The sequence below is a fragment of the Simochromis diagramma genome, unplaced genomic scaffold, assembly GCF_900408965.1.
Source record: "Simochromis diagramma unplaced genomic scaffold, fSimDia1.1 OVJJ01000596.1, whole genome shotgun sequence".
Taxonomy (NCBI): Eukaryota; Metazoa; Chordata; class Actinopteri; order Cichliformes; family Cichlidae; genus Simochromis; species Simochromis diagramma.
The window spans coordinates 10,253,535-10,264,613 of NW_024387245.1; the positions used below are offsets into that span (position 1 = coordinate 10,253,535).

General features: G+C 50.1%; 1 long non-coding RNA gene across 1 annotated transcript; it reads left to right on the forward strand.

Moving 5' to 3' along the window:
- The first annotated feature begins 9,734 nt into the window (after positions 1–9,734).
- Positions 9,735–10,776, forward strand: LOC120747422. The gene is made up of 2 exons (XR_005699115.1): positions 9,735–10,456; positions 10,546–10,776. It is a non-coding gene; the product is annotated as an uncharacterized LOC120747422 (long non-coding RNA).
- Positions 10,777–11,079: the final 303 nt, after the last annotated feature.

Below are 11,079 nucleotides of genomic sequence, written 5' to 3' on the forward strand. Positions count from 1 at the left end.
TTACTTTGTCTCTTTTCTGCAATTGCAAAATTGTTAGGATGCTGTAATCAGGGGTGTTGAACTCCAGGCCTCGAGGGCCAGTGTCCTGCAGGTTTTAGATCTCACCCTGGGTCAACACACCCAAATCACATGATTAGTTTATTAGCAGGTTTCTGGAGAACTACAAGAGTTCAGGAGGTAATTTAGCAATTTGAACCAGCTGTGTTGGATCAAGGACACATCTAAAACCTGCAGGACACCGGCCCTCCAGGCCTGGAGTTCGACACATGTGCTGTAAATTGTCATGATCCCTGGGTCTTGACCCAAGGTGTTGTTTGTCTGTGTGTTTTGTGGCCATTTTATCTTTAAGGATCACATCCCTGCGTCTCTCTATGTTCTGTCACCATGTTTGTCTTCTGTTCCTGTAAAGTTTGCATGTTTTAGGCTCAGTCTCAAAAGTAGTTATGCTTTCTGTTTTATTGTGATAACCTCTTGTCTCATGTGCATTGTGTTGAGTTTAACTTCCCTTGTCATGTTATTCCTGGTTTGCTCCCGCTGTGTTTTCCGCCCGTTTCCTCCTCCCTCGTTATGTGTGTGTATATATTGTCTTAGTCTTCCTTTGTTTTGTTGTCCCTTGTCTCACCTTTGTAACTTCCTAGTTAGCAATTTTCTAGTATCTCCCCAGTTTAAGTTCTTTTATATTTTTATGTAGGGAAGTCCATAAATAAAGCTGTATTATGAGATCAGTGCTGCTTCTGAGTCCTACAAAGTAATAAAATGTTTGAACTTGGAAAAGTAATTTTGAATTTGATGGCAGCAACAGATCTCAAAAATGTTTGGGACAGGGTTGTGTTTCTTTTAACAACAGGTCATAAGGTCTAGAAACTATGAAGGCTAGCTGATGGGCTTTTGGTAGAGAAATGTTGCACCTCACACTATAGAAGTGCAGGCTTTTGAATTGAGTGCTGATAACATGCCAAATGGTCCCAATCCTTTTTAGTCTAGAGCAGGGGTCTCCAATCCCAGTCCACGAGGGCCGGTGTCCCTGCAGGTTTTATTTATTTATTTATTTTTGCCTGTCCCATTTGGTTCTTTAGCCATCAGAATTGTTGTCTGAAGACCAACAAGGATACCCAATGGATTTACTTTGCCAAATGGATCATCATGGCATTGCCGTATTGGTCCATTTGATCGACCTTTGTTTTTATTATTTATTTTATTTTATTTTCAGTTGTTACAGACGGGACAGACATGAGTGAGGGATAGGAAAGGGAGAGAGAAAGAGGAAGGAAAAGAAAAACAGAAGCGGAGAGGGACAGTGAGAAAGGGGGAAAAAATCTCCTGGATCACCTGTTGACAGAGAAAAAATAGAAAACAAGCAAAAAAAACCAAAGCAACATACTAAACACAACACCATCGCATTAATCTAGCTAAGTGTAAACAGCAGTAAATACTAAATATTGAATGTTGTTGTGCACCACGCAGGACAGACAGCGCACAATGTGCTTTGAAGTAGCAGCCAAGAAAGGTGTAATTTATGTCTACGAACAGTGAACACCCGTGTGCACACCTGTGTGGATCAGCGCGCTTGTATTCAAATGGTTTCCCCATGTAATGGTCTGCAAGAGGATGTAGAGAGCCATAGCCCAGTCCCCCAGGGCATGAAGCAGGCATGGAGGAGATCCAGGCCCCAGACATCCAGAGGCCCCAGAGTGCGAGAGCCCAAGGAGGACCACCGGAGGGGCATCCGTGCCACCCTCATGGGAAGGGCTGAGGATCCCCAGACGAGGGGTCACCCAGTAGCCACCGAGCAGAAGCTAGAGTGGGCTGCACCGGCGTGCCCGCCGGCTCTGCCGGCAGCCAGCTGTGCCAGAGTGAACCGAGCCGCAGGCCCGGAGGCCTGAGGGCCCCCCGCGCCCCAGAAGAGGCCTGACCGAGCAACAGGCGCCAGGCCCCGCCAGGTAGCCACCGGGAGTGAGCTGGTACATACCTGAGCGCCCAGCCCCGGACACCCTGCAGGTTTTAGATCTCACCCTGGGTCAACACACCTGAATCAAATGAGTAGTTCATTACCAGGCCTCTGGAGAACTTCAAGACATGTTGAGGTCATTTATCCATTTAAATCAGCTGTGATGGATCAAGGACACATCTAAACCCTGCAGGGACACCGGCTCTCGTGGACTGGGATTGGGGACCCCTGGTCTAGAGGAAGCAGCATCCAGAATTTCCAAAAACAATTTCAAATTCTGACCAAAGAACATATGGCTTCTTCTTTGAATGATGGAGCTTTAACCTGCATTTTTGGATGCATGGTGTTGATAGGCAATGGTTTTTGGAAGCGTTCCTAAGCCAGTGCGGTAATTTCCATGACAGAATCATACTTGTGTTAGTGCATTTCCACCTGAAGACTTGAAGCTTTCAGGCTTCCAAGATTGATTTTTGGTTCTCTAAACCTTTTAATGTATTACATACTATTCATGACAAAATACTCAAAGTCGTCACATTTTTACACTGTGGATCATTATTCTGTAATTGTTCCACTACCTGTGGATGCAGTCTTTTGTGGACTGGTGAATCTCTGCCTCTCCAAGATGCCCTTTTTATAACCAGAACCAAAATATTCCCGCAGGTGTTTCTTTTTATTGCCACCTACTTTTGCAGTCTTTTGTTACCACATAACACATTTTTGGGATGTTTTACATACATTAAATTCAAAATAAGCCCATATTTTTCATGAAATAATTAAATATTTGATATATTTTTTATGATCTGTTGTCACTTTAAAAAGGGTTTTGAGAGATTAGCAAATCATTGCAGAATGCTTTTATTTACAATTTACACAGCCTCCCAACTTTTTTGGAATTTGGTTAGTAGTTCCTGAAAACCCCCTTTTGTTTGATCATCTCTTAATAAATCTAATTACACTATATCTACTTCCTTCTCTAATATATATCTAATATCAACCAACGATTTCTTTTCAGCAATGTAGCCAGGCTGCTAAGAGTCAGAGCTCTCTTGAACCAAGTATTACTTTAATAGTAATGACTTAAAATGACTTAGGTTAATGACCTCCAGGATACAAAGTATTGAATAATCAGGCCCCACCATATGTTAAAGACCTCATAACGCCATATTATCCAAACAGAGTACAGACTACAGGCTTACTTATGGTTCTTTGTGTCTGGCGGAAGCAGACTGTATGCATTGTGAAGAGTGGACCCAAAATGCAGACGTGAAGGAACTTGGACCAAAGCTTGAGTATTAACAAAAACCAAGCCGTTTAATATGGCTGGTAAAAAAGGTACAAACAAAGGGCAAGGCATACTGAAGTAAAACTAACATTAACCTAAACTGGGAGAACTAAACAAACAACAAGAAAACCCTAGACATGAAACATGGCATGGACAACAGACGACCTGACCAGGAATGAACAGAAACACACAGACTAAATACACACAAGGGTGATTAGGGGAAGTGGAAACACATGGGGAAACAGCTGACACTAGTCTGACATAACAAAACAAAGGAAGCAAAGCTGACTACACTGACATAGGACACAGACCTTCAAAATAAAACAGGAAACATGAGACCTACGGTGGCCCCTAGAGACAAAGCACGTACAAACTCCAAAACACTTGCAAAATCCAAAACACTTACAAACTCCAAAACACATGCAAGCTCCAAAACACTTACAAAATACAAAACACATGCAAAATACAAAACACGTACAAAATACAAAACACATGCAAAATCCAAAACACATGCAAAATCCAAAACACGTACAAAATCCAAAACACGTGCAAAATCCAAAACACGTGCAAACTCCAAAGCACTTACAAAATCCAAAACACGTGCAAACTCCAAAACACGTACAAAATCCAAAACACGTGCAAACTCCAAAACACATGCAAGCTCCAAAACACTTACAAAATACAAAACACATGCAAAATCCAAAACACGTACAAAATACAAAACACATGCAAAATCCAAAACACGTACAAAATCCAAAACACGTGCAAAATCCAAAACACGTGCAAACTCCAAAGCACTTACAAAATCCAAAACACGTGCAAACTCCAAAACACGTGCAAACTCCAAAACACGTACAAAATCCAAAACACGTGCAAAATCCAAAACACGTACAAAATCCAAAACACGTGCAAAATCCAAAACACGTGCAAAATCCAAAACACGTACAAAATCCAAAACACGTGCAAAATACAAAACACGTGCAAAATCCAAAACACGTACAAAATACAAAACACGTGCAAACCCCAAAACACGCGCAAACTCCAAAACACATGCAAAATCCAAAACACACGCATACCCCAAAACACATGCAAATTCCAAAACACAACGGAAGTGCTCCAGGACGCTAGGGGCAGTGTTGAGCTTTTGTTACCTAGTAACTACACAAGACAGGAAGTACCAATGACCGGATTTGGGGTCTGCAGCCTTAAAGGCCGCATTTTAAGGCCGATTATGTCACAGCGACACGACGAAGACTGTCCCAATTCAAAGGCTGCTCGAAATGCGGCCCTCAAATGCGTCCTTAATTTCCCTGAATTTTAAGGATGGGTCAGTGTAGCCTTCATGGCCCAACATATCCCAGACTTCATAGCGCGGCGGTGGTGTGGATAATTTTGCCGAAAAAAAAACGGCGGAAGCGGAGCGGACGAAGAGTAAACTTTCAGAAGTAAGTACTGAATATTATGTCACTTATTTATGCGCAAATGTTTTTATAATGAAGAACATTAAAACATTACTGTTGGCAACATGTCGGGAAAGTTATGTGACATTAGCGACGTTTGTACTAACTTGGTTTTAAAGCCTTTACTTCAAAATATTCGCCGTTCAATAGCTGACTTTAATCTTACAGAGAATGTGATGATTTTATGCGTAATTAAAGTCAGTCATGTCAGTCAGCTGACGGTTCACTCATTAAGCTGAAAGAAAGATGCTTTAATCACAGGAGTCACACATGTGTCCACTGTACCATCTGGGAACTCTTCTTGTTTAGCACTCGTAATAACACAAACACTAAATCCTCCTTCTCTTGTGCTGTTTTGTAGCAGTGTATACACCTGAGACTGTCACCTGTCTGTCTGTCCTGCACTCTCTCTCTGTTTCTTTCTCTCTGATTGTGGAATAAAAGTATGAACATGTATTTATAAGTCACACTTGTGTTTGAATCCTGCAGCTTATCACACATTTGATTTCTATGTGTGACACGTGCAAGTGTCCAGAGTGAGGACAGACTGAGGGACCCACTGCTGCACATCATCTGTGAGGCTTTGCACCCCTGATGATCCACCAGGACAATCTCAGCAGTATGTGAGGAAGAGGAGGAGGAAGAGCCAGCAGCAGCTGACAGATGGAGAGAATAGACAGACTGTTCCCTGTTTGTGAAGGACTGCTAGAAAAGTTTAAAATAACTAATTGTCTGTCCTGAATCAGTCTTATTAGGTAATGTTCAAATAATTTTTATCATTCCCGTGTTTTCAGTGTGGGAGAAAGTACTCAGGGCATTCAGGTTACACACTATGAAAGGCAGCAACAAGTTTAATGTTCAGAAACCTAAAGTATGTATCAGCAGCAGAATGGAACTAAAAATAAATGTTTGTTTCAGTTCTATGAAGCTTTGAGTATTTTGGATTAGTAGCACTGCTGTGTTTGTTGCATCATATTGCTGTAATTGTTTATATGCTTTATATATTCTGAGGTAAGTTGATCTATAGTGTTACATCATATTCTATAAGGATGTTATGTGTTTGTATACTTTCTGCCCAGTTTGACCCATTTAGCAGAAGTCAGCCTGTTTAAGGCTCTGATATCTATTCTGTATGACTTAAAGCAGTTATGACATGGTCTGATTTTCTCACCCAATAAAGGAATATTTAATACATCAGTCTACTCTTCATTTTATCAGAAACGGTTATCACAGCTTGTACATTTTCTTTTTACACATGTATGTAAGCATTGAGCCAAATTTAGTAATGCCAACATACTGAAGGAACAACATTTGTCTCTTATATATGATACACCTATATATGCACTGTCAATATACATTTTGAACCAGCTGCAGATGTCAGAGTAACAACTGACTGACCCCCACATAAAGTGCGTTACAGTAGTCCACAGGGGAAGAAATAAAAGCATGGATCACGGTTTCAAAGTGCTGCCTAGAAAGAAAAGATTTCACTCTTGCCAGTCGCCTTAAATGATAAAAATGGATTGGTCTAACTTAAAACCTTGGGCAGTAACAACAGGTTTAAAATATACCTCCAGGGGTTCCAAATGAAAGAAGAGGACTCACAGGGGCCACTGGGTCCAAACACCAACAAATCTGTTTTCTTTTCATTCAAATTTAAAAAGTTTAGAGCCAACCAAGCTTTAATGTCATCTAGGCATGTCAAGAGAGGTTTTATTCAATGCCATCCTTCGGCTTAGCCGTAGCACAGCCAGCTGCCCAGCCTGTAGCCGTAGCACAGCCAGCTGCCCAGCTGTAGCCGTAGCACAGCCAGCTGCCCAGCCTGTAGCCGTAGCACAGCCAGCTGCCCAGCCTGTAGCCGTAGCACAGCCAGCTGCCCAGCCTGTAGCCGTAGCACAGCCAGCTGCCCAGCCTGTAGCCGTAGCACAGCCAGCTGCCCAGCCTGTAGCCGTAGCACAGCCAGCTGCCCAGCCTGTAGCCGTAGCACAGCCAGCTGCCCAGCCTGTAGCCGTAGCACAGCCAGCTGCCCAGCCGTAGCCGTAGCACAGCCAGCTGCCCAGCCTGTAGCCGTAGCACAGCCAGCTGCCCAGCCTGTAGCCGTAGCACAGCCAGCTGCCCAGCCTGTAGCCGTAGCACAGCCAGCTGCCCAGCCTGTAGCCGTAGCACAGCCAGCTGCCCAGCCTGTAGCCGTAGCACAGCCAGCTGCCCAGCCTGTAGCCGTAGCACAGCAGCTGCCCAGCCTGTAGCCGTAGCACAGCCAGCTGCCCAGCCTGTAGCCGTAGCACAGCCAGCTGCCCAGCCTGTAGCCGTAGCACGCCAGCTGCCCAGCCTGTAGCCGTAGCACAGCCAGCTGCCCAGCCTGTAGCCGTAGCACAGCCAGCTGCCCAGCCTGTAGCCGTAGCACAGCCAGCTGCCCAGCCTGTAGCCGTAGCACAGCCAGCTGCCCAGCCTGTAGCCGTAGCACAGCCAGCTGCCCAGCCTGTAGCCGTAGCACAGCCAGCTGCCCAGCCTGTAGCCGTAGCACAGCCAGCTGCCCAGCCTGTAGCCGTAGCACAGCAGCTGGCCCAGCCTGTAGCCGTAGCACAGCCAGCTGCCCAGCCTGTAGCCGTAGCACAGCCAGCTGCCCAGCCTGTAGCCGTAGCACAGCCAGCTGCCCAGCCTGTAGCCGTAGCACAGCCAGCTGCCCAGCCTGTAGCCGTAGCACAGCCAGCTGCCCAGCCTGTACCGTAGCACAGCCAGCTGCCCAGCCAGTAGCCGTAGCACAGCCAGCTGCCCGCCTGTAGCCGTAGCACAGCCAGCTGCCCAGCCTGTAGCCGTAGCACAGCCAGCTGCCCAGCCTGTAGCCGTAGCACAGCCAGCTGCCCAGCCTGTAGCCGTAGCACAGCCAGCTGCCCAGCCTGTAGCCGTAGCACAGCCAGCTGCCCAGCCTGTAGCCGTAGCACAGCCAGCTGCCCAGCCTGTAGCCGTAGCACAGCCAGCTGCCCAGCCTGTAGCCGTAGCACAGCCAGCTGCCCAGCCTGTAGCCGTAGCACAGCCAGCTGCCCAGCCTGTAGCCGTAGCACAGCCAGCTGCCCAGCCTGTAGCCGTAGCACAGCCAGCTGCCCAGCCTGTAGCCGTAGCACGCCAGCTGCCCAGCCTGTAGCCGTAGCACAGCCAGCTGCCCAGCCGTAGCCGTAGCACAGCCAGCTGCCCAGCCTGTAGCCGTAGCACAGCCAGCTGCCCAGCCTGTAGCCGTAGCACAGCCAGCTGCCCAGCCTGTAGCCGTAGCACAGCCAGCTGCCCAGCCTGTAGCCGTAGCACAGCCAGCTGCCCAGCCTGTAGCCGTAGCACAGCCAGCTGCCCAGCCTGTAGCCGTAGCACAGCCAGCTGCCCAGCCTGTAGCCGTAGCACAGCCAGCTGCCCAGCCTGTAGCCGTAGCACAGCCAGCTGCCCAGCCTGTAGCCGTAGCACAGCCAGCTGCCCAGCCTGTAGCCGTAGCACAGCCAGCTGCCCAGCCTGTAGCCGTAGCACAGCCAGCTGCCCGCCTGTAGCCGTAGCACAGCCAGCTGCCCAGCCTGTAGCCGTAGCACAGCCAGCTGCCCAGCCTGTAGCCGTAGCACAGCCAGCTGCCCAGCCTGTAGCCGTAGCACAGCCAGCTGCCCAGCCTGTAGCCGTAGCACAGCCAGCTGCCCAGCCTGTAGCCGTAGCACAGCCAGCTGCCCAGCCTGTAGCCGTAGCACAGCCAGCTGCCCAGCCTGTAGCCGTAGCACAGCCAGCTGCCCAGCCTGTAGCCGTAGCACAGCCAGCTGCCCAGCCTGTAGCCGTAGCACAGCCAGCTGCCCAGCCTGTAGCCGTAGCACAGCCAGCTGCCCAGCCTGTAGCCGTAGCACAGCCAGCTGCCCAGCCTGTAGCCGTAGCACAGCCGCTGCCCAGCCTGTAGCCGTAGCACAGCCAGCTGCCCACCTGTAGCCGTAGCACAAGCCAGCTGCCCGCCTGTTAGCCGTAGCACAGCCAGGCTGCCCAGCCTGTTAAGCCGTAGCACAGCCAGCTGCCCAGCCCTGTAGGCCGTAGCAGCAGCCAGCTGCCCAGCCTGTAGCCGTAGCACAGCCCAGCTGCCCAGCCTTTCTAGCCAGCCAGCTGCCAGCCTGTATCGTAGCCACAGCCTGCCAGCTTCCCAGCCCCAGCCGTATCGTAGCACAGCCATCTGCCAGCTCTTAGCCTTAGCACAGCCCAGCTGCCCAGCCTGTAGCCGCACCTAGCACAGCCAGCTGCCCAGCCTGATAGCCGTAGCAACAGCCAGCTGCCCAGCCCTGTAGCCGTAGCACAGCCAGCTGCCCAGCCTGTAGCCGTAGCACAGCCAGTCCAGTCAGCCTCTCGTCTTCATCCTCAGTTGGAGGCTGATATGCCTGCTGGAACTACCCTGCCATTATGTCACCCGCCTGTTGTTTCTACATCGCTGTCCAGTCTACCACGAGTAGCTGCCGCACCATTATCACCTCCGCCCTTTGCAGCTACTTCTCCACCAGCGTCCCATCAAACTGCAGCGGCCGCAGAACTCTCGACTTCACCATCCACATCACCCGCTCGACCGTCATCTTCGCCGCCTGCGTGCACCGCATCACCATCTTCGCCTCCGGATCATCCATCTGTGACTGGAGCACAGCCGGAGGTGCCCGCACGGCCAGCTGTGGAGCACAGCGAGCCGGAGGAGCTCAGCATGCCCGAGCCGGAGGAGCTCAGCGAACCACCAGCAGAGGAGCTCGGCGAGCGGAAGGAACAACCGGCGCTGCCAGCCGAGGAGGAGCTCAGCGAGCCGGAGGAGCTCTCACTGCCAGCCGAGGAGGGACCCGCTCAGCCGGAGCCGGAGGTCAGCGAACCTGAGGGACCTCCACGTCTGGCGCGTCCTCCGCGCCATCAACGTCCAGTGCGTCCATGTCAGCGACCAGCGTATCGTAGACCGTGTGCCACGCCTCGCTGCTGCTCACCGGAGCAGCGACGTTGCCACCGGACCCGTTCCGCCGCCACCGGACCCGTGGCAGACCGCCGGAGGAGCAGCGCCGCCGCCACCGGACCCGTGGCAGGCCACCAGAACCGTTCCGCCGCAGCTGCCGGACCTGTGGCCGCCCGCCGGAGCTGCTGCGTTTCCATCAAGGGGTTAGAGGTAGGCCACCTGAACTGTTTTGCCGCCACTGCCTAACCCGCAGCGGGTCCCGCTTGTTTTGCCGTCCTGCAGGTCTGCCGCCAGAACTGTGTTTGCTGCCACTGGACCGAGGGGATTGGACTGTTGAACTGTGTTTTTCTTTTGTTGCTTTGAGGTGGCTGTTTGGCGGACTGGTTTTGGGGCCCTCCGTCCTGGACCCCCCGCCACCCGCCCTGGGTTGGTTGTACTGTGGTTCTTTGTTTTGTGTTTGGTTTCTTTTGGGTCGTTGGGAGCCGACCCTTAGAGGGGGGGGTACTGTCACGGACCCAGTTCCAGGGATTCGGGGTCCGTGAGCAGTCTGGACTACTATTGTAGTTATTATCATTATTATTGTGGTTATGGTTATTATGGTTGTGTCTGCTGTCCTGTTTTCCGTGTTGGTGTACTGTCAGGTGTTTATGGGTGTGTGCATGTGTGTGAGGGTGCAGTCGTGGCAGGCACTTCTAGGCCTGGTGGGTGTGGCCCTGCCAGCTGACCGGTCCCACCCAGGAATCCACACACACCTGGCGCCGATCAAGCCTCGTCAGAGGAGCTTCAAAACAGTGTGGCTGAGAGCTCCTCGACGCTGGATCGTTGAGTGACTTCCCGTCAGTCTTGAGTGTGTTGTGCAAGGTTAGTGCAAGTCTACAGTTGGGTTTTGTACTCACGGCTGCCTTTGGTATACGTGTTTCCTCAGGAGGAATTGTGGCGACCAGGAGGCAGCACACGGAGAGTACACAGGGAACGGAGACAGAGCACGGAGCACGGGATAAAGGAGAAGACACGGAACGGGAGTTGGGATCGCACGGGGGGATTTATTGTTGTTCGGATTGTCACCACTGTTAATAAACACTGTTGCACTGTAGAGTCCTGCATTTTGGGTCCTCCTTTCCCCACATCCCCACGGTCTGCCAGCCAGACCGTGACATGATCAGCTGTTGTTAGAATTTATTTAATATTAATTTCTAGTATCAGCTGATGTTGGCTGGAGCCACAGCTGTAAACCTGCTGGTCATGATATCGGTTTGTTTATGTGATGAGAGGGAAACATGAAGATGAAACCAGGAGATGTCCTTACTGAATCATCAGAGCTGTGATGGAGAAACAGGTTTACCTTTTAGTTAACAAGAATGAGTTGAAGGGAAGTTATGAACTGTTTCTGAGAGACAAATAACACCAGGATCCTTTTTTAGGTAGCTGACAGCTGGTAACTGTGCAGGGGCGGGTCTAG